This window comes from Cuculus canorus, chromosome 7 (genome assembly GCF_017976375.1).
Source record: "Cuculus canorus isolate bCucCan1 chromosome 7, bCucCan1.pri, whole genome shotgun sequence".
In the NCBI taxonomy this organism is placed as follows: domain Eukaryota; kingdom Metazoa; phylum Chordata; class Aves; order Cuculiformes; family Cuculidae; genus Cuculus; species Cuculus canorus.
In genome coordinates this window covers 19,316,952-19,339,792 of record NC_071407.1, presented here as the reverse complement: position 1 = coordinate 19,339,792, position 22,841 = coordinate 19,316,952, and the positions used below count along the sequence as shown (strand labels likewise).

Sequence of the window (22,841 nt, the reverse complement as noted above, 5' to 3'; positions counted from 1 at the left end):
ACAGAATTCAGCCTGTATTTTTTACTTTGCAATTTATTACCATCAGTACGTTAAAACTATGTTTATTTCAATGAGTGTGGTAATTGATAAGAACTTAATGAAAATATTAAAAAACCAACAAAATTACATTTTAGTTTCATTTCGTGACTGCTGAATCTAGAGGTTTTAATATGATCTTCATAAACATACTTGTATACTAATGTACGGGAGCAAGAAAGCTTGCAGTATTCTGACAGAGTTCAGATTTTAGTGGCATTTTTTAATCAAAATATGTATAAAACACTCAGCAACTGCATATTTTAAAGCAGCAGTTGAAATCCAAGACTAGTGCTACATAGGCACTGAAACTGAGGTAAGCGAGTGATTAACAATTACATGTAAGCACAGAATCATTTTCATGCTGCAGATTGTTCATTAACTTAATTTTGGAGTTTCTATTATTAAATAAAGCTGCTCATAAGATTATCCTTATATTGCATATATATATTATATGTACTGTATATATAAAATAAACACATTATGCTTATTTTGGAAAGGGAAATTCAAGTTCTGAGGCTGGTGATTCCATGATTTTGCCAATCAGATTCTTACCGGCTTTCAGACTTTCTCATGGGCTACCAGGCACCTTTGTTGTCAAACCTGTTGCCAAATATCCTGTCAAGTCATGTTGTTCTGCGGCCTCCACAGGGCCACAGTCTGGAAGCCCTGGCTGCAAAGACCCTGGTCCCTGCCAGGTAGCCACACTTTCTTGTGTAGTCTCTCTTTCAGTTGCTCTGCAAAATGTTTTTTGCCCTTCTTCTCCCGATCCTCTATGAACAAATATGACTGCTTTTGTATGCTTGCCTATATGTTCTGCTGTAATGCATCCACTCTCTTGGTCTCTACTGTATCCTTCGAATCTGTTAAGATGTCCAAAGAAAATGCTAGTTTTGTTGAAGTCTCTACCAAATACTTGTTTACTTTCATATATACCAGGACTTTAGCTTTGTATTTTCTTGGATAATTTTCTTGGATATCAGTCAGGACAATCAACAGTTTCTGCCCAGGCATATGCAATATATATGTGAATTATGCTTGTAACAAACTACCTGTGCAAAGCTGTTTTCAAAACCATACTATAGTGAGTGATGCTTGACAACATTCTTAAAGGTTTTATTTTCTTATATGGTTTTGAAAAATTTATGATATGCACAATCAAAGAAACATTTGTCCTTATCTAAAGAGGTAGTATTTCAATATCTTTTAATTTTTGCATAGGGTAGAGGAACTTCAAAGCCTGTCTATCATATTATCTTTATTTTTTAAACCATCATGCTAGTAAGAAGACAATTTATGGTATGAAATTCTTATCTTCCTGTCACAGTTTTCTTTCATAAAATCTTTACATATTTTGGAACCCCTATGAAAATTTATAATGCTCCTTCATGCTTTGCACCACCACCGATCTGACCTTTCTGTGTAATTTCTGCATCATTATTTCTGTTTCTTACCAGCTCTGCATGCAAGATGGCAGTAGACGCAGATGGCATACAAGGTTGTGAGGACTAGTTTTAAAAAGACACTTAGAATCTCTTTTAAAAAACGTTAGCTTTGTAAACTATAAAATCTTAATGAGATTTTGATTGTGCCTTGAAAAAAAAAAATCTAACAAATCTGGATCCTATGCAAAATACCCTTTTATACTTTAAAGGGGCTGTTGTCCTCCTTTGCTTGCAAAGCTCAAAGCAGTCTTACTTCAAATGGGGTGATCAGGAACAATAATGCTCTCCAAAAGAGTAGGAGTAACATCAGTGATCTGTAAGGCCACAGGTTGTGTTGCAAATAACTGAATTGGCTGAACATGATGTAACCCTACCTGTTTCTTGCTGTACAGATGAGACCAGAGGTTAACACCGAAGGTATTTTGCCAAGAGAAAGAAACATCTGAAGGTACCATGACCTGCATCAGCCCAAATAAGCAAGGCTAGCTTCATCTGCTGGTGAAGGGGAATATGACCTACCCAGATTAAATTTTGCTTGCAATATATTTTGGGGGTTCATGTCGCCCCTTCTGCCAGCTGAGCTTTGCCTTTGGTGTACATAAACATGGAAGGAAACACAATGTCTGGCCATGATCTAAACTACAGCACAAAAAAGCCTCAAAGCTAAAAACTGGCAAATTCAGTTCTGGGGCTGTCCCACGAAATCATCAGTGGTGATGTGGGAGGTGAGTCCTAGAAACATGTTTAAAGCCTGCACTTATTGGGATCTAAAGATGACTGGGGATGAAATCTGAATGCTAGTGGAGTGTTTTGGATTGTTTTTCCTGTAGATATAAAGCGAGCATCATGTAGCTGTATGCAGGGATCTATAAAAGAGCCACTGCTAACATATGGAGTGAAAATGGGCTTGCCTAAATTAAGTAAGATTTTTTAGGGCATGGAGTACAGAGATCTCACTAAAACAGGCATATGAGTAGTATATGAACACTTCTATGGAAGTAAAGCTTTTAAAGCCAAGATACCGTGCAAAACTGGAATATTCTGAAGCACTGACTTTACTATGTAAAAGTCCATGCTTATTACAGATGGATAAAAGCTGTTAGCAGCAACGACCTCAACAAAATCTTTGGCATCTTCAAAAATGTGGCATAGGCCACTTGAATGTTTGGCGGTGAATTAAACGTGAAATATCCATTTTTACAGTGCCCTGTGCCTAAACTTACAGCTTTTTTGTATTTTTAAATACTGAAGGCCTTTTTTTATAGTATGCAGTAAAAATACACAACCATAGCGACACGGCTTCAAGGTGCCGAGAGGCCTCCCATCATCTCTAGTTAGGGACAAAGAAGAATAATAAGAAAAATAATAAGAAAAAAAAGACAATTATACAGCAAACAAAGTATTGAAATACAAAGGAGAGAGTCAGGTGCCAAGAGCCAAAGGCAATGGCAACGAATAGCTCCAAATCCCACAAAGAGGCACTGAATATTGAGGTAAAACAGCCCCAAACCAGATGCAGAACAAAACCCCGCAACGCCCGGGACACCCAGCACCGCCGCGGTGCGGGGACACAGAGAGCGGAGGGGGCGTGGCCAGAGAAGGGGGCGTGGCTGACGCGGAGGGGCGTGGCCATATGAGAGCCGCCGTCGTATAAGGGGCGTGGTCAGCGAAGGGGGCGTGGCAGGGCGGCGGGCGGAGCGTGCGCGCGGTCCGCGCTCATTACTCAGCGGCCGAGGCGGCGGCGGGAGGCGGTAGGCGCGGGGCCGCGGCCCTGATGGGGCGGCGGGAGTGGGGCCGGGCCTGGGCGCTTTGTTTACATTTCGACGGGGAAGAGGGGGTGAGCTCGGGCGGCCCCTGCCCTTGGCCTCAGCGGGCCGCGGCGCGAGGCCCTTCCTCGCCCGCCGGGGCTCCCGGAGGTGTCGCGGCCGGCGATGGAGGGGCCTCTTTGTTGGCGTGTCAGGAGGGGCGGGAGGCTCGGCGCGCGGCTCCTCCTCCGCCCAGCAGCGGGGGTGCCCCCGGCCGGGCCGCTCGGCCCCGGCGGGGAAGGGGCTGCGGTGGAGGAGGTGCGAATGCCGTCCTGCGGGCGGGGGAGACCCCGCCGTGCTCAACTTCCATGACCTTGTTCATGAAAATGCCTCTTAAAGCGAAAAATACTGCCGGGGGATAATGCAGCTGCTCCAGATGCAGAGGCGCGGGAAGGCTGGCAGCGTCCTTGATTCATTTGCCTTTTAATTCTTGTGTTCCTTGCAAAAGGAGCGAGCCGTCTCTTTGTAGAATTTATTTTGCTCTTTCGCTTGTCTGTGTCATCAGGGGCATCCAGCTTTACTCCCGATGCCCGTTTCTTTATGCCTTTCTGCTGGAGTTGTTCCATCGGTGAAGTTTGACCTGAGCACCGCTAATAACCTGCAAATACCAGCCCTGCTTGGTTATTTGTTCTCCCCCAGCTGCACTAATGGTTTTAGGCATATAGCATGTTCTTGAATCTTGGTGCTGTACAGAGCAGGCTTGAAGCCTTTCAGACAATCGAAAAATCCTCCAGGCTTTGGCCTACCTGATAATATCAACACAAAGGGTGTTTTAGTTGCTCAGGGAGGCATTACTTGCCCCAGGGCATGTACATGTGGAATGGAGCAAGCTTACTCCTTGCAGCTGGGCTTTGCTTATAGGTGTGGAGACTCAGGCTGTGATGGAGTCTGAGGTCCCATGAGACCTGGGCTCACCTCTAGAGATGCCAACGTATGTAACTCTAGAGCAGAAGACCTGCATCTTTATGTATGGGCAGGTATATCAGTATATTAGATAACTAGGAAATGGTGTAAACCCTATATGAAAAGAAGTGGGGCCAAACTGAGTTAATACTGTCAGATTGAGTTCACTGACATAATTGAGCACCCGTTGTATATAATGAAGGGAAATTTCATTCTAATAGCAGTTAAGAAAAATCTGTTGAATATCAGGTAGTCCCCTGCTTTGGCCTCAGTCTGTAGGGATAGCCATCTTGTCCACTTTCCCCATTTATTTGCAGATGTTTAACAGATGACTTTGAAACTAGGATGCAGGTATGGAGCTCTGCAGAATGTGTGATGCCAGGACAGTCACTAGACCAATTGCAGGCTGCCTGTCAGATCCTGACAGTTTTCAAGGCCACCTGGGCTAAAATATGATAGAAAGGAGAGAAGCATCTGCTGAACGAGACTAATCTCGAATTTCAGAGGGTGTATGAACTGGTTTTGTCATCACTCTGAAAAAGGAACTTTAACGGTTTCTTCTAGTACAGAAGTTGCCAAGATTTTTGGACCATTGGCTCGTATAAACATTAAAGGAAATCTTGTGGGCTACCGTATACTTCATGGAGACTTCTACAGAAATAGTAGTAAGGTGAACTTACATGGTTCTGGGTCCTGTGGTTTTGGGCTGCTTGTTCTAGGCAGAAGTAGAGTTTTAACCCTGCTCTTTAGGGACCAAGGCCTTTGCTGGCCTTATAGACATGCAGGTATAACCTCCTCTGCAAAGGCTTCAGGTAACCTTGTTATGTTGGTGAATTGTTATGCAAATATTGGATAACAAATAAGTGTTTTGAGATTTTAAGAACTAAATTTATTTTCTGCTTGCTGCTTGCCTGAAGTGAGTTGATATGTTTGTTTCATATTTTGTTTGTTTATTTTTTTAAACCATAAGCTAATTGGATAGTATTTGAGATTGTTTGGTTATTTGCTCACTGTATATATGGTTTTGGTTTCTTTCCTTCCTCAACTGCCTAAATTGTTTGAATGCTTATTGTTTGAAACATACATGGCAAGTACATGCTCAGATCCTTATTTCTGAGGATTGATCTAATTGACAAATTGAAATGCCTTTTATTGCCTGCTGAGGGTATGGTGTGCTATTTCTTAAACTTCATTTCCCACCCACTCCTTTGGAAAAAAAATGCTCTGTATATATATATAGTTTTGCTATATATTTTTAATACGTATAATGTTCCTTGTATCACTCTGGAAATTAGACTAATCTGGTTCTGATTCTAGGTTTTTTAGTAAAGTCTAATAAATATTTCCTTGAAAAAAACCTTGGTCCTTAATTGCAGATCTGCAGAAAACGGCTTCTGTTTATGTTATGGAAACATATTTTGCCTTTTGAAAGTTATTTAAAAATCCATTTGAGACTACTTGTATTGTTTGCCTCCTGTGAAATTCACTGCAGTTTGGATATGGATTCTGAAAAACATTTTTTTTTTTTCCCAGTTTCTTAAATCAAAGTATCTAGTTTTCAGATCTTTCAAGAGTCTCCTTATTGAATGGAGATAGAAATTCATCTTTAAATTTGATAAAGGCCCTTTCTGGCTAGCCTCGTAAAAAGATAATCTATATTTGGAGACACATTCATTGCTCCATTACAGGGTAAAATTATATGGAAATGCAGCAGTAGTCACTGTTATTTGCATACATTCTTTTTAACAGTGACTGTAGTGTCAGTGGAAGATCCTTGGTTGATAAAGTCCTAGAGTTTCAGAGCAGTTATATGATGTTATAGAAATATAAACACAGTTTAATGTGCAGTGGCTACCTTGCTTATACAGTTTTTCTTACCTGCTGTTCCTTCTTGCCAGCTGCTGTGTGGCAAAATAGATGAAGGACCTAACTGATGCAGCTGAAAAATATCTTCCTCTTGGTTTATTAATTCCCTTATGTGTCTGAACAAAGAGCTATGCCATTGCAGTGTTGGGAGATGAGGAGGCTGGTTAGGTGGGGATTGCCATCGGTCATATGTATGCACTCAGGTATTCACAGATACAAGTAGTGATTGCTGGAAAACTGAACTGATGGAAGTGGGCAAACTTTTTGTCTTGAGAAGTGCTTGTTTAAAGATTTGTTTGCAGACTTGATCTTCTGCTGATGTTACTGAAAAGCATTTTAAACAAGCTGTCTATTTTGATTTCTTGAATGTACTATAGAGCCCAAAATGAATTGGGGAAGAATACCCATTTGGTAATGAATATTGATCTAGAAGTTATGAGTCAGTAACTTGTGTGGATGGCCATCACTTTCCACACATGGCTGTATTAATTGTTTCAAAGCATATGTATGGTATCAACAGGGGCCCTTATATAAAACAATCTGTAAATTTTGAGACTGAGGCAGGCAAGTGCCGATAACTGTCTGTTTTCCACTTTCTTTAAATATTATGTTTATGGACAAGAAAGTATTTACAGTTTTAGGACTGTGTTTTACGTGTAGTAATGCAAATGCTCATTTGTCTTTTGTGGCACTTCATAAATATTGAGCATTTATCTTATAGGTTATTCCACTTGGAAGAGGCAGCTTTTAATTCAGTGTTCAAATCTTCCCTTATTATTGCTTTTCCCAGCTTATTATTATATCTCGGCAATATGTGAAGCTTAGAAAGAAGGCTTGAAATACTCTAATTTTTTTTTTCTGTCTCAACTTTTATTCAAAATATAGGACTGCAGATGTAGATCACTGAGTAGTTTTCCAAGTTGTTTGTATTTACAAAATGCTTAGTGGAATTTTATTAGTACCTTTCATGTGTACAAGTTTGTCTTGCAGCAAAACTGTAGCCTTCTAAGTGAATGGTGATATTTTAAGAGATGTGCTATCTTAGAGGAATTTGAAAATGCTGAGAAATTCATGATGACTTGGTGATGGTTGGAGTACGTTGCCTATATATTGAAATTTATGGCAGTAAGTATCATGCATAGCTACACTTATAGCAATAACCTTTAATGAAGGCTATATTCTGGAATTTGAAGAACTAAGTTACAGGAACTGAAATAAAAACCAATCAGAATTGCTAGATACTTTAAAAATATAACTTAAGATTTCCTTGATGTAAACTTTGATGTGTGAGCTCAAGGAACACACCAAGAACACAGTAGTGAGCTTCCTTTTGTAAGCTGGAAGGGTCTGCCATTCTGTGTAGCATAAGGAGTGTTCTAGCTTATCATACAGCCAGCACTGAATAGCAGTTTGCTTTTACTGTAGATTTTGCAAAGCCTTTGTGTGAGAACTCCTCCAAGAGAGTGGAGCTGACTGCATCAAACTGGGAGGAGGAGATCCATTACTTATGCTGAATCAGATTGGCGTGGAGAACTGCCCAACCAGCTGTTAGTACAGTTACTTCGACTGTTATTTATTTCGTAGAATATTTTTATAAGGTTTTCTAAGGCCTGCGTTTTCCTTAGATTTATGTGTGATGAGATAATGGTCTTGATGTAACTTATAATTAATAACAACACATCTTCTTAACTGTAGATGCTTTTTTCCTCTAAGTGTTTAAAAACTCATCCCTTGTTCTTTTTCTGTCCAAATTGAATGCCTATAAACTTGATACAGAAATAAACCTCATAGTTGTTGCCCATATTGTCACTTTTATTGTTGGATAGCTGCTGCTTGATATGTGGACAGGATGCTTATTAGTCATTCTCAGTTGGATATTGTAGAGTAATGCTAAAATAGTGAGTGGCAGAAAATATACTTTAATTTAATGATCTTTTGTGTCACAAACAAAGGAAATACTTTATATGTGCTCATATGTGTGTATACTTAAAATAAAAAGGGCAAGCATTCATTCTGCAGTGCTGCTCAAAAGCCTGTTCATTGTAATTATTGATTTTGAGTATTTAGAAACAACAACAAAAAAACTGACAAAAGGTACCTCCAGAAAACCCCACAAACAACAAAACAGAACTCTGACAACCTCCCATTGCTTAATTATATTGACATTGTACTAGAGATTGTAAAAGCATGCGGGGGGGGGGGGGGGGGGGGGGGGGAAGGTCTTAACCCGATATTTACTCTTTTAGCTACAAACTATCATGTTCCCCAGCTCTGTAGGTGTGCATGTCCGTATGCACTCAGATACACAGAATGAAAATGATCCTCCTGCTTTCGATGGCTGGGAGATGCTGACTGGGTAGCACAGAGGACCTGGGGCCCCTGATGTATAACAAGCTGACCGGCAGTCAGCAGTGTGCTTTTGTAACCCTTAGGGCTAATTAATTACTGGGCTGCATTAGAAAGAGCCTGGCCAGCAGGTACAGGGAAGGAACTGTGCTGCTGTGAAGCTCCAGCTGCAGTGTTTCCCAGTAGGTCACACATATACACACCCTGTGTGAGGGAGAGAAGAGAGTCCAGCACTGGTTTTCGGGGATGTCTGGGGCCTGGACTACCTAAGGATGGAGGAGGAACTGGGTTTGTAACCTGAGAGAGAGAAGGCTGAGGGAGAATGTAATTCCTGTATTTAATCATCCTTAAGCAAGGGCTTCTAGGGATGATTGAGTTGGTGCACAGTGAAAAGATGTGTTAGTGGTCACAGGATATAAGAAAGGAAATTTCAGTGGGGCATGATGGGAATGTCTTGTTGCAAGGGGAGTTAGTAAGTACTACACCAAGGGCCTGAAGGGGGCACAAAATCTCCATCTGTGGATACTTTCAACTGGACACGTTCCAGAGCAGCCTGATGTAAATTTGAAATTCTACCTGGTTTGAACAGGCAAATGATCTCTAGAGGTTGCTTTCAAGCCATATTATCATTCTGCTGTTCAAAGATTTTTAAAATTTTGGTTTTGAAGTAGCTTGAGGAAGTTGGCAAAACAAAGGCACAGTAATGTAAATAAACAAGGATGCTCAGAACTGTGTTAGAAAGAGATGGAAAAGTAATGAGATGTGATAAGCATCTTCATTCAAATCTGCTGGTGGCAATACTGGCATTTCTCTGCCCTACGTTGAACTTTCCAGCTGACTGGGCCAGAAGTGCTTGCAGGCTAGCATAAAGGACAAAAAAAGGTTGTGGCACCTATCATGCCTGTGATCACTGTGATGAACATAAAAACCTGTTTCTAAAGGAATAGCCTGCAGTAAGCAGCCTGGTAGCCAGCTGAAGCTTGTCCAGGTCTTGCTTTCCATAGCAGAGGAGTGTGTTGGCAGCTGCTGCTGTGAGGCTTTTATCTTCTGTAGGGTCAGTGAAGGTTCCTTTGGTTTAGCCGGGGAGCAGTTACTACAGGAAGTGGCTTCATGCAGCAAATCAGTGCTGATTTCCAATTGATCACAATAGCGGTTCAGGACTGCAGAGAGGTGGTAAGACTGCAAACAGCTAGGAGAAAGAAGAAGGGCCATGGCAGGTCCATAAGTCCATCTGTGCTGTTATCCTTAATGCTTGTGCTCCCTTGAGAAGACAGTGTCCTGCAGCTTATTTGTTACTGTTAATTCTTATGTGTTTCTTCATTTAATGAAGCTAAGATGAAATCTTAGGGAAAGGAAGATGAGCAGAATGGAAACTTACAACCTAGCCTGACTATATTGCCTCTTGGGAAAGCAGCCGTCCTGGAGGTTCAGCCTGTAATACTTAAATACATGAATGCAGCTGCTCAGGTGTGACTCCAGATAGAGTTCTGTGGGAAAAGCTCATCCTTAACAGCCCTAGATGTATTCTTTAATAACTTTAATGCCTAGTATTATGTTGGAAGAAGTTCAGTTGTAGTTACGATGCTTACTTGCAGGATCTCGGGTATAAAAAAGCACAAGCATAGCTTCTAGCATGTAATCCTAATCTTAAATTTTACTGTAGAAATGGTAAAAGTGAATGCCATGGTTAACATGCCGAGTAGCATAAATCTTAATAAATTCTTTATCTTTCATTGTGCAAATGTTTAGATGATGAGAATCATCCTGGTCACCTTTAGGGTATAATGTGATATCCTAAAGGGTATAATGTGATATCCTAAAAAGCTTTATTAGAATGGCATGGGCTGAGTTAATTTATTTCATCTACTGACCAAAGTGAATACTGAGGGGACAGACAGTCTGAGGAGACAGACAGAGGAATGTCCTGGTGCATGTCAGTGGTTCGTTTAATAAGCAGTGAAGCCTTCCAACGGTGACTGACTTTCATTTGCATAGTTGCTGCAATGTAGAGCTCCTTCTTGTTGAATGATAGCTGGAGTTTCATTTGCTGTTTTTCACACTGAAGCATGACAAGAGTCTTGTGCCAGTTGTATGTCAAGATGGGGAAAAAAGACTTTTCAGTTTCTAGTATGCTTATGTTGGAGACCAAAGAGTTTCATTAGTATTAGCTTGGCGTTGTGGGGAAATCAGAAAATCCTAGTATGATTAGAAGTATTTTTATTCTCCTCCATTTATCTTACTTGAAATTCTTCCTATTTTTCCCCAGAAATTTTCTCATCAGCATGTGGTGCACAGCAGTGCTTTTGAAGTTGTTTTTTTGCTCTTGGGAATTCTCAAGCTCTTCCTAGTTTGGGAACTTCTTTCTTAGGAATTTTTTGCTGGAACAGAGCATCAAGCACCACTGAAGTCTAAGAGAAATGGGACAACAGAACGGACTGTTGCTGCTAGTAACAAATCTTATAGATTGGTGCAGTTTCCTACAAACTACCTAGAAAGTAAAGCATTTATTTTGAAATATATCACTTTCCTTCCCACCCACAGTAAATTATTGTGCAAAGTACTGTCCTGCATTACAGGTGGTTTCTGTGAAGGAATTGCCAGCACTAAGGTTGTAATATGTTTTGGAGTTTTTTGTTCCTTTCTAATGCTCTTTTTACTGAAGTATTTTATGCCAAATACTTTCGACAGGATTTCACAGCGTATTAATCTGCTTGTACTTAACAGATAAATGCATGAATTAATGGAAGTGGTGCATTCATAACTGGATTCTAAGTTTTTGTAACTGGGATTTTAAGTTAAAATGTTTTAAGGGTTTTATTTTTCTTTGCAACTGTTGATGTAATTCTTAAATGTAGTCTTAAAACATTCTGAAAACCTTTTTCTTCCTCCCCCCCAGCTGTTATGCAATATTTTGCTGCCTCCAATGTTCTCTTTATCGTGGATATTTAATGAGTATTTTAGGTCACTTGTTATCTTTTGTTTTCTTGTGTCCTTTAAAAGAATGAGAGAATCTTTTGATCTTCTGAAACTTTTAGCTTCCAGATACTTCATCTTCCCCTACAAGAAGAGGTTAAAGAACAAGCGTTTCCTCCTACCCCAAAGTAATCCTGGAATGGATCTGCCTTGTGCAGATCTCATTGAAGCATCCTGAGTCATACTTACTGGTTTACTTTGCTGATAGTTTGCTTATTTATTTTGTATCGCTGCTTTCTAAGTGGTCGTTAGTTGGGCAGAGGACAAGCATATATGCAGACAAAGTTCTGTGCTATGGTTAGAAGTAATGGTCCCTTAGGCAGTTAGCTGAAACAGTACAGTGCCACAATTAATCATTTATTCTCATTACTTTCAAGTTAGATTTTGGTTAAACTGTTTCAGGTGCCAGAATAAGTTGAATGGCAACTGTTCTGTACAAAAGGGAGGTGTATGAAGCACTATAGGACAGCATTCCCTTGAATGCAGTAGTCCCAGTCAGGATTACAAATAGAGTGACAAATAATGCCCTACCATAAACCTGAATATTTTAGAGCCTTTGAAATAATGTTTACCTTGACTTCCCCCCCCCCCCCCATCTACTGTCCTTTTGTGTAATCTTTTATTTGAAAAAGGATTAAGGAATTGGAAGATTCTTGTCTTATCCTACTATTTCTGAAAAAGAGAATTTTGCTAAGAATAGGCTCTTAATCTGCTGTCATAACAGGTTCTTTGCCAATCTGTAGAATTATACAAGTTTCCTTTTGATAGAGCCATTCTGGTTTATGATTTCTGTGGCAAAACTGTCCTGCAAGAGACAGTTGGCAGTGTGTTACTTTCATATATTGTGATAATCGGATTCATCATGGAGCCATCTGTAGTGGAGCTTCATGTGACATTACAGTGAAGAAGCGATAGAGATACTCTTCTATGAAGGGTACCACAGCAGTGTTTGCAGTGATATTTTTTTTTTCGTGGATGTAGCAGTATTCATTCTGATAATGCTTGTTCTAGAAAAATGCTACCTATTAAATTTTTTTTGTGATTATTTAAAGCCACAGTTCAGTAGTCCTTAAAAAAATTGAGAGGAAATGTAGGGTGAGAATCCTCAGTGTTAGGATTTGTTTGTTTGGGGCACAACAACCCTATGCAGCGCTACAGACTGGGGGAAGAATGGCTGGAGAGCTGCACAGAAGAGAAGGACCTGGGGGTGCTGGTTGACAGCCGACTGAACATGAGCCAGCAGTGTGCCCAGGTGGCCAAGAAGGCCAATGGCATCTTGGCTTGTATCAGAAATGGGGTCACCAGCAGGTCCAGGGAGGTTATTCTCCCTCTGTACTCGGCACTGGTGAGACCGCACCTCGAATACTGTGTTCAGTTCTGGGCCCCTCACCACAAGAAGGATGTTGAGGCTCTGGAGCATGTCCAGAGAAGAGCAACAAAGCTGGTGAGGGGGCTGGAGAACAAGTCTTATGAGGAGCGGCTGAGAGAGCTGGGGTTGTTTAGCCTTGAGAAGAGGAGGCTGAGGGGAGACCTTATTACTCTCTACAACTACCTGAAAGGAGGTTGTGGAGAGGAGGGAGCTGGCCTCTTCTCCCAAGTGACAGGGGACAGGACTAGAGGGAATGGCCTGAAGCTCCGTCAGGGGAGGTTCAGGTTGGATATCAGAAAAAAATTCTTCACAGTAAGAGTCATTGGCTACTGGAACAGGCTGCCCAGGGAGGTGGTCGAGTCGCCTTCCCTGGAGGTGTTTAAGGAACGGGTGGATGAAGTACTTAGGGACATGGTTTAGGGAGTGTTAGGAACGGTTGGACTCGATGATCCAATGGGTCCTTTCCAACCTTGTGATTCTGTGATTCTGTGATTCTGTGAATGCCAATTTACAGGCTCTTCAGTATTGCATGGTGCAGCCTGTCTGCCTTTTCATTTACATCCTACTGGGATATGAATCTAAAACCTATTTTAAAGAGGAAGACATTTATCTTGCTCTCTGCTGATGTCTAATCGCTTCCTTAAAGAAAAAAAAAGTCGGAAAATATAGAAACGCTGTTGTATATTCCATTACAAATGCATCATTTCACTGTGTAGCCTCCTGTGTTAATCTCTGTATCATATATATCCTTATCACAAAATACAACCCCCTGGTATGTGTGTAGTACAGAATACTGTGTAGTAGCAGAGTGTCACTGTAATAAACAACAGCAGAAGTGATGTATAACTTGGTGTGGATATATATATTAAATAAGTGCTGTGGCTATGGATGAGGATGTTCCAGAAAAGGTGCACAGGTATTCCAGAGCAGCTGTACTGAGTTACTGGTCATTTTACAGGAACTGATGTGACCATGAGAAGTGCTGGGTGGTTATGTGTGCTGCTGTGTTATTTGCTGCTGATTTGGATAACCGGAACTGATTTGACTATCGCCAAAATCGACTTGCAAGCCTCGGATAAAGTTCAGATAAATCTTAAATCCTAGTACAGATTTCAGCATGTTTTATGTGGTTATGTTTGGTGGCTCTCTAGAGATCACTTCATGTTCAGAATATGTACCTTTTTAAAAAAATGTATTCCAAAGGCAGGAAATGCAGATAGTACCAACCGTTTAATATTCACAAATGATGAAGAAGTGTCAGGTTTCATCTTTCCTGCCAGAAACCAGACTTCCCTGCTTCCATGGAGGAGGAGAGATAGCTGAAGGAGTGGTAGATAAGCACAGTTTTTCACATCTTTTCCTGGAGCTCATGGCATGCATTTGCTTGCTCTTCTTTCTTTCCTTGCCTTCAGGCTACTAGAAGTCTGATTTTTAGAATAGCTATTATATGTTAGTATTTTTTGCAGTGGGAGGGCTACAGCTTATAGACTGGCATTAGGTGACAATATTTTGAAGTGTAGAGAGGCTGGAGTGCAAGGGTGAGACAATGGATTAAGTGAAATCCTCTCAATAAGAGCTTTATTGATAAAAAGTAGGAAAATGTCTGTTTTGAGAAGAGAATCAACACAAAAAATTTATCAGTTGTGCATAATTTACTGTTTGTGTGCATTTTTTACTTGGTTCTTTTTTTTTCCTGCTGTGCGAGGTATGGGGTGTGTTTGTCTGCCTGAAAATAATTCAGTTCTGAGCTGAATTTGATTTGATATAAAGCAAAACAAATGTTTTAGCAGCAGCAGCAATTATATTAATTGTCCTGTTTTGGATGTTTTGTAGGTGATATTTCACAATATGAGAATTCTCTTTAGAAATGTGTTCAGCAGTTTAATATTGATTTTTATACAGACGATGTGCAGAAGTTGTGAAGGCGGTTTCAGTGTTTGAAGTTGGTGCCCCTGTTCAGGAGTAGCGTTTTCTTAAATCACTTTACGAAATATTATTTTTTTATATTTGGGTTGCGTAAGTGCATCCTTTGAGCTTCTAAGGAAAATGTGATGTGAAGTGGACATGTTGGCCTTTCCTGTGCTCCACAGGAAGAGTGTATGAATTCGCTGCTGGAGATTTGGTGGTTCTGCCCGTGCCAGCTGGCCGAGCAGTGCTAGGAAACAGTTCAGCTGCAGCAGTGTTTAACTGGAATTCGTTTTGCAGCTTTCTACGTGTTTGGATGTGATCTTGCACTACCTATTGCTAGATAAATGCCAGTATCTCAATATGGTGTTGGCTACAGTTTTTATTTTGTTGCTGCCAGTCATGAGTCTTTCCTTACAGCTCAGAGGTTGTTTAAGGGTTAGTTAGTCTGATTTTTGTATCGGACCACTTTACATTTCAGTTGCCCAATACAAAAGTCATTGACTGCTGCTCACTTTCTCCAACTCCAGGTTTCCCATTTCCAGGTTCAGCTGTTAACATTTTGGCAGCGATGACTGCAGACTGTGACTGAGTGCTATTTCTGGCTACCGAGTATTTGCACATAATTTGATACTGGGAATTCAAGCAATGATGCATAAAACATAGGGTTGAAAATGAGTTGTTTGAGCTCATTCCGGGTTTTATTATTAACCTTATATCATGGCTTGTGAAACATTTAGGATGACATTCCCAAAAGGACATGCTGCTTTGTCTGAGATGCCGTGGTATTGATCACATGAGTCTGACAGGAGCAGTACTACAGAACGCGACAGCTTCAAGTTCCTGTATATATGACTAGCTCTGCACATATAATCCCTGGGCAGTCTAGCTTCAGGGACACCACAGCATGTGTTGTCAGCATTGGTGGAATTGCCTTTTTTGAGGGAGGATAACCGGAGGGGCTGTGTTTGCCACCAGCTGCTGCTGAAAAGCTCTGCTTGGGAAATAAGTATGTTCTTCCCTGGAGAAATCCTTGACTGGCTGCCAGTAGTAACTCTCTTCCCTCCCTCCAAAGCAAACAAGGAAGCTTCCAAGTGCTGGTGGTGCTTGCAGGTCAGGCTGTCACCTGCGCTCTGCCCAGTGCTGCAGCTGCTGTTGTGGTCCTGCCATGGAGGGCATTCACTAACTAAAGTAACCAGAAGAAGGAGCAGATCAATTTGATTAAGATGAAATATGAAAAGTGTTATTGCTATCCTTATTTGCAAGTATATTTTTTTCTTTTAATTGCTTGTAGTCCATCCCTAAGTGGGGGGCTGAATTTCAGTAGGTGTGAAATTTTCTGAAAGTATTCTGCCCCCTTTGAAGACATAGCAGAGTTATTTTTCTTCAGTAGATAACACAGTGTCTGGCTTGGGCATTACAGTTCAGAAGACGTGTAAGTAGGCTGGGAAAGATTTAAATTGCAGGAAGCTCACTAAAAATAATAATAAAAACCCCAAAGGTGCAGGTCGTGTTTCTATGAAGAAGTTTTTTTTTCTTTTTGTTACCTTTCAAATTCTACTGTAAAAGTATTAAAGGTAGAAGTTCACCCATTTTTGCAAGAGGACAAAATAAAAAGTCTGTGCCTGTGTGTCTGCTGAAGAACTCTGAATCATTGAGAAGCTGATTAGAATTTATCTGCTGCTCTGGAGGTAGTCGTGAACTCCTACTAGGACATCTGTTCATACTCAGTGTGCTTGGATTCTACCCTCCTGCCTTTTCCTCACTTCGCATTTTAGAGATGAGGAAAGAAAAAAAGCCAAACAAATAATTTTCTAATTCAATCCTCTTTCTGTTTCATTTCTTTTTTTATCTTCATATTGTCCTTAGTGCATCTTAAATCTTTATTTGTGTTTTGATTCAAGATCTGGAAAAACTCTTACTTTGTTTCTAATTTTTAAAACTACAGTTTTTCTACAATAATCCAGAACTGTAAGTGACTTTCTTCCAGGACAGTCCAGGCTGCTTTTCAATCTTCCAGGACAGAGCCAGCTCCATTTTTAAAGAGCTATAGGGAGACACACTATCTTGCCTAAGTGTGAAGTGCAAAATCTGGAATTTGTGAGGATTCAAGAAACTGCATTTGCTCTGAGGAGGCCCAGGAAAGCCTCTGCTGGAAGCTGGATGTGGGAGAGGTTGGCCCCAAGGGTGGAGTTACTGGAGTATAGGATGCAAGTATTTCTAGGTGGAAAAAGAAATAAGGAACGGATAATATGTACTGTTAAGTCTGTGGAGAGAAATATGGGACTAGAGAGCAGAAGGAACCCAAAGACTGATGAAATGTATGTGGTGCAAAAAAGGGACCTGCTTTAGGGTATCTGAGAGTACCTCATCTGCAAAACAATTTCTGAGCACTGAAGTGACCATATCTACTTAAGAATGTAAAAATGCTTAGTTTTCTCCATATGAGTTCACCTTCAGTGACTGCTGATCAGGGTGAAGACTCAAAGCACCTGGCAATTCTTGAGGTCCCTTATACTTCTTCTGTACTTACAACTTGAGATGGTGGTTGTGTACCTGTATGACAGGTAATAGGATGACTTGTCAATTTATCGATTTCCAAGAGGCTGCTGAGTGTTTAAAAATGAATAGATGACTTTCTCCGCTAAAAATGACAATTTCAGAAAATCTCTTGGGAAGACTTGGAGTCCTCTCTGTTAAACGAACTCTGTTCTCAGCACATTTTACAGGAAACAGCTATGGAGAGTCCTAAATTAACAAGGCATGAACTACATTAATACTAATACACTGCTTCCAGTGGTCTAATGTTGCAGTTTACAGGTTCACATAGTGGCTCTAACCTCATGCTGCAGCTGGATTATATTATGACTTTTTGTAGTCTACTTGTTTCCTGCAAAATGTTTGCTGTTCTACTGAATCTGTAACTAACCAAGTTTGACTCTTCAATAACCAAACAATATGTTAAAATGTGTTGTTATTTTAAGAAATGTACCTGCACTGCACTTTGGCCCTGTGGTAGTTAAGAATCAGAGCAGTGTATTTGTGGTTTTGTTTAATAGTTGCCTGTAGAAAATAGCTCCAGAGATCAAGCTGTAGAGTTGAAATTTTGTGCTATGCCACTCCTGATGATGTGCAAGGCACTTCCATATCAGTTACACACAAGCTGGACATCTCTTTAAACACATGTCAATATTAGGAGCAGTTTAGGCAATCATGTGGATGTTGTTCAACTTAGAGCTGTCTGATTTGTGAAAGCATAATTTGAAAGCTATACAAGTTAAGAAAATTAATCTTATAGTCAGCAATGGGAATATTTAATTTTTGAATAAGCTTCAGCTTTGTTAGACATCTTTAGTTTCTGTAATGATCTAGTAATAGCTTGCTGCAGTGTTCACTCCTTTTTTTCCAAATTCCTTATTGGCATCAGCGTTTAGCAGAGCTGGAAGTATTTTGAAATATAAATTTGAGTTCCAAAGGCACTATGGAAAAAGCAAAATATTAGTAAAACCATGATTACTTTTGTGAATAACTGAAAAAGTTATGAAGTTACATTTAAAATAAACAGAATGCTTTTGTTCTTCTGTTTCGTAAAGTGGAGCCTCTGGAGCATTTATAGAATCACAGAATTGTTCAGATTGGAAAAGACCTTTAAGATCAAGTCCGACCACATACCTGATAGTGCCAAATCGACCACTAAATCATCTATAAGCACCACATCTGTGTGTCTTTAAACTCCTTCTAGGGATGGTGACTCCACCACTTCTTAGGCAGCCTGTTCCAATGGTGAACAACCCTTTTGGTGAATAACTTTTTCCTAATATCCATTCTAAACCTCCCCTGGCACAACTTGAGGCCATTTACTTTTGTCTTATCACTCATTACTTGGGAGAGGAGACCAGCACCCACCTCAGTACAACCTCCATTCAGGCAGTTGTAGAGAGCAATAGGCCCCCCCCCCGCCTTGGCCTCTTTTTCTCTAGGCTACTCCACCTCAGTTCCCTCGCCCAGTCTTCATAGGATTTGTGCTCCCTATGCTTCACCAGCTTTGTTGCCCTTTCCTGGACATGCTCCAGAACCTCAATGTCTTTCTTGTTATGAGGGGCCCAAAACTGAACACAGTATTCAAGGTGCGGCCTTACCACTGCCAACTACAGGGGGATGATCACTTCCCTGAACTCCTGCTACATTTGTGTTATTAAGTATCTGAAAGCTGGGCTTTATTTGCAATATCCATTTATCAGATGTATGGAAGGCTTTAGAGGTGACAGCTGAAAATTAGACAGACATTCGCAAACACACAATGCATACAAATCATCTATGAGTGAACTCTGTTTTCACAAAGAAATAAAATTCATTAATGCAAGATCTTTAGAGACACTGTGAATTTGTTTTGCTTTCAATAGCAATCCAGTGTATACTTTAAATACTGTTGGCTTTCTTCAGGTCAACCACAGATTCCTGAAGAATATTAGTTTCAATAGTGTTAGATCCCTTCTCAATGGAGCTACTGAATCATCACTGATATGTAGCTTATGTCACTATAATGTTGATTGTGTTACTAATTAATGAATTAATGCATACAATTGTTTTATGTTTAAATTACCTTTTTCGATTTCTGCTTCTCTGACTGTCATAGTCTTCCTCTTTTGTCATTCTACTTCTGAGCATCTACTGCAGGAATCTCCTTCCTTAACTGTAAATCAGTTTTGCCCAAGAGTCTCCAGTCTTCGGTGTCTGTAGGCAGATCACCGTCTTCAATGGTGTTTGTGTTGTACCTAAGATGTGTTTTGCCCCAAAGGCTGGTGGCTAGCTTAGTGTCCTAATTTTCTTCTGAAACTAAGCCTGTTTATGCTTGTTCTTAGAATGCTTTAAAAACATAAATATGAAAACCAAGTCTGATTCCATGCAAAACTTGTGACTAATGGTGGTTGTTCCCTCCTACAATTTTTCTTATTTGTTATGTTTTATTACATTTCAAGGCATTTATGTATGAAAATAACTTCTTAGCTGTGCTTCTTCATAGTAGTAGGAGCAAATTGAATATGTATAATTTCTTACATAAAAGGATACTTAGGGTAAGGTATTGTGCACCATAGCATGGGATAAATCCTAGATTTTCATTTCATGTTGTCTAGTAAAGGTGTAAAACAGCAATTAATGAGCAATAATAGAGACTTAGCTGCACAGAACATATGTTTCTCCACCCTTTAACTTGCCAGTATTCTAGCCAAGTCTGCTTCCACATCTCTAGTGGGAAAATTATCTACTGGAGTCCATTTCTTTGTCTAAAAAGAAATGACGTCTCTCAAATGTATGCTTTTTGTCAGTTTGCGGTGAAATCTTTGAAGCTTTCCTGTTAATTGTTACTATCTCTAGTAAGGGAAAAGTGCAGAAAAGATAAAATATTTTGGGTTCTTGTGTAAACTGATGGATCCTTTCTCCCACAGAACATATTCCATTTGTGTTCCTGGAATGCACACATTCAGGTCACGATGTGAGAGAAGTAACATTATGCATAATTATGCGTTGTTTACAAAATGATCTCTGTTGAAAAGCACAGACTTGCTGTCTAGTTGATATGAAGGCTAGCAGGTGTGATAGCCAAGAAAATGTTATTTGATAGTAGTGCTGTGTAGAAAGTAAATACTCAGATGTCCAGTTGAAGACACTCTGTTTTCTTGTTCTAATTGTGGATACATAAACTTGCTGTGGTTAACTCAGGCATACAAAACTTGGGACCTGTGTGAGCTGTTCAGGTTCTTGTAATTGCCTGGCGTTTCAGCTAAACTTCTCAGATTTCTGTGCAGGTGAGCCTGGATTGATATTAAAAGTGAAATGTGAGATTGCCCAAATCTAGGCATAATGAATGACATGGTAAGCACAGGTCTGATAACCTTGTCTGTACCACAAAGTCTGCGTAGCTGCAAACTTTGACTGTGCCTCACTGGTGCCAGCTGTAGTTTGAACACAACAGGTTGATTTACTGTGATGTTGAGAATTGAAGCTCTGTTACTTTGGAGGCCCCTTTACAGCACTGTCCAGTGGTCTAGGTCATAAGTGTAAAAGCACTAAATACAGTGGGGTCTGGAATGAGCATCAAGTCATCGCTCCCTGCCTTCTAAAGAAATCCCTATGCACACTCTGCAAAGGCAAGATTACCAAATATATGGCTATTGTTTATACAATTTTACATTGTGGCTTTTTTGTTCTATCTATGTCTAAGTCCATCTGGCCATTTTTAAGGTTTTTAATGCACTTGCAGTAGGACTGTTTTAAGTGAAAGCTGTGTGAGCAAAGGATTAGCCCTTCTCTTTCCTACCCCACCTTTCTGTCCCCAAGTCCTCTGTTTCTTATAGGCATTTAGGCGCTACTGGAAAAATATTTGAATGTATACTGTCCATACATTGTCCTATGTCTTGATAAATAAATTGAACGCTTTCTGTATGAGAGACAAAGTTTCATCTTAGTATTAAATTACAGCATTAAGTTATCTTCCAGACTCAAGTCAGTAAGTTTATAAGAAGAGTTTTGTTGAGAAATGACAAAGTACATTCTTCTCTTTAGGCAGAAGTAAATGGCACATGTTTGCATATTTGTATATAAACATTGTTGTACATAGTTTCTTTTATTCTAACTTTTACTGTTGTTTATAAATGTGCTTATTTTAAAGCTGAGTGAAAAAATTGGTCAATTGTTACTGTAGGTATTAATCACATGTGGAGGAGGAGAATGGGCTGTTAATGAAACATTTTTATAAATGTCCATACTCCTTAAGCTTAGCCATAATATTTACTTTCATGGATATATGCTACATGTCTTCTCAAGGAGCTACAAGTTTAATCCATCTGCATTCATGCTTTTTGAGTCTCGTGCAGGACAACTGAATTCTGATTGCTTTTACTAAGACTTATACACAGCCTTGCGGGTCCCCTAGGGGACTTTTTTTGTATGGATATAGTGTTCTCTCCATTTCCAGCATTTTTGTTGCATGTCCTTGGGTAAATACTACTTACAGCAGTCTGAAGTATTAATAAGTTGATATGCCAAACCACACCCTACTATTTTAGAGTTCAGTTTTTGAGTATCCTTATCTTGAGTAATTGTGGGCTGCCATTGAAAGGTTGCCACGTACAGAAATTTGTTTAGGCAAGGTATTTTCAAGGAAAAGCTCAATAGTTGATGCATGAGAGGAAATTGAAGTGTTCTGCAGGATTCTTCCCCTGCTGATAGTTGACAGCATTTTGGCAAGTTGATAGTTAATGGGACAAATGTATTACTAGTTTCCTCATTAATAATAGAAATCTGGAATCTGCATTATGTCTTTCTTCCCATATGTGCTTCTGCAAAGTTGCTAGAAAATGGAACAAAATGTCAAATTTCAGGCAGGCGAATTTATCTGATATAGCTTAATCATGTTTTAATGAAAGACATTGCATACATATATTGTGTAAGAGTCTTGAAAGCCTGCCTGTTTCTGAATTTAGGCTTAGTTTAGTATTTAAGGACTAAGACTTTTTGTGTTGCGGATCTTTGAAGCTAGACTTCATAAGACAAGTCACCAGTAAATTAGCAGATAGGGAAAATGATGTCTTTGGCTTTCTTCTGGAATCTGCATTTATAGAGCAGGGCAATACCAGACAGTTCTGAGGATGCTTTCGTGAGAGGTGAAGAGACAGGGAACACAACAGGTTCTGAGCTGAGTGGGAGGAAAGCATTAGGTAAACTTGCTTATAAAGTGAGAGGCTTACAATTTCTATTGCTGATGGATAAATCCGTGTAGAAATTATAAGAGACTTTGAGGTGAGGGTTGCAGGGGAAATGGTTGTCAGGGCTTGTTGAGCCTGAGGAGGCTGCAATGACTGGGAAGCTGAAATACCAGAGGGTTGTAGGTGTGTGGGAAAAGTATTATGTATGGTTTGAGACCTCTGTTGTCTGTGCTGGCCTGAATGTGTTACATCCAAGTGGCTTATTTACATCCCACAATAGCTCATCATACAAAAAGTGCAAGAAGTGGCTTTTTTGAGAATTGACTGCGTTTATTCTCAAGCTGAGTAAGTCAGTTTTATGTTAGAAGAACATCCATTTAAAGTGAAGAGGAAGACTATACCTCTTGCTGACGCAGTACAGGCTGATAATTTTTGATGAACAGCACATGGGGCCGCAGAAAAGGGAATAATTTAGATGCAAGTGGAG

The 22,841-nt window shown here is 40.0% G+C and overlaps 1 protein-coding gene across 1 annotated transcript in view; it reads left to right on the top strand.

Annotated features, from left to right (window-relative positions):
• Nucleotides 1-3,125: 3,125 nt before the first annotated feature.
• Nucleotides 3,126-22,841, top strand: part of MAPK8 (mitogen-activated protein kinase 8) — a 50,889-nt gene continuing 31,173 nt past the window's right edge. Inside the window, exon 1 of the mRNA XM_054071636.1 lies at nt 3,126-3,232. The gene's annotated coding sequence lies outside the window, so the exon portion shown is untranslated. The remainder of the gene's footprint in view (nt 3,233-22,841) is intronic.